This window comes from Myzus persicae, unplaced genomic scaffold, assembly GCF_001856785.1.
Source record: "Myzus persicae strain clone G006 unplaced genomic scaffold, MPER_G0061.0, whole genome shotgun sequence".
NCBI classification, from domain to species: Eukaryota; Metazoa; Arthropoda; class Insecta; order Hemiptera; family Aphididae; genus Myzus; species Myzus persicae.
The window spans coordinates 17,961-19,093 of NW_019104434.1; positions in this window are offsets into that span (position 1 = coordinate 17,961).

Sequence of the window (1,133 nt, forward strand, 5' to 3'; positions counted from 1 at the left end):
GTCTCCCTATCAATTTGAATATTGTACTTTTTTATCGCACAAAGGTTGAAAGGTAAAGTATTTATGAAATAATACAAATATCATAATATTTAAAATTTGAAACATCATGTTTATTTATAGTGTTAATGTGAATTTCTCAATCTATTTAAATGTAATCTTTATTAAAGATAAAAAAATAAATCCCCCCCTCCCTAAAATTTGACTTTCTTTGTCTATGTGCCGATCAGCTGTAATATGTTTAACATTTTACTAACATTAACAATATCATATAATTAGTTTTAAATTTAAAAGCAATAAGAAATAATTAAAACCATTTTATCTTTGTTTTAATTAATAAAAAACCATAATGTTAACAACTATGGGAAGTTTTCATTGGCAAAAATATGGCCGTAGAAGAATTAAAAATACTCTGTAGAAATATTGATCTTAAATTATATGATGGATTTTTATTGATCGATTTAATGAACAGTCCTTAAACGTAGTAACTATAGTAAGTGCGACGGATTCGATAGTAGACCTTAATGTTAACGTTAACATTTTTTGTCATTATAATAAATGGTTATCCTATGACTGAATTTATCATCCCTACTATAGATATTAAACATGTTTTAAAAAAATTATTATTTTACCATACACTCACCATTCATCTCCTCGTTCAGAATGCGAAAGTACAATCAATTTATTATTATATATACAGACATACAGTATACACTATACTACTTACTGGCTACTAACATAATAATATATGTAACCTAACCTATCTACAGATGGGTACCTAGTTCAGTGCAGAGACTTCTTTCAACGACAATTCCAAATTAATTATTAATAAAAATATATCCATCAGATACTATTCATACCTACTTAATAACATACTTATTAATATAAACATTAATTACTTATTATTTCCTTATAAATATTCAACATTTAGAATTTATTCTTAAAAACTGGTATCAATGACAACATTTTTATAAAATAAACGAAAAAATTCAACCGACATTTTTTTTTAAAAATAAATTTATAAAATTTAAATATAATAAGCTCAGGGGGGAAGGTATTTACCCTTTTACCCCTCCCTTGGATCCGCCACTGTCTGAAATTCTTGTAAATCATAAATGTGAATGCAAACTGTTTAA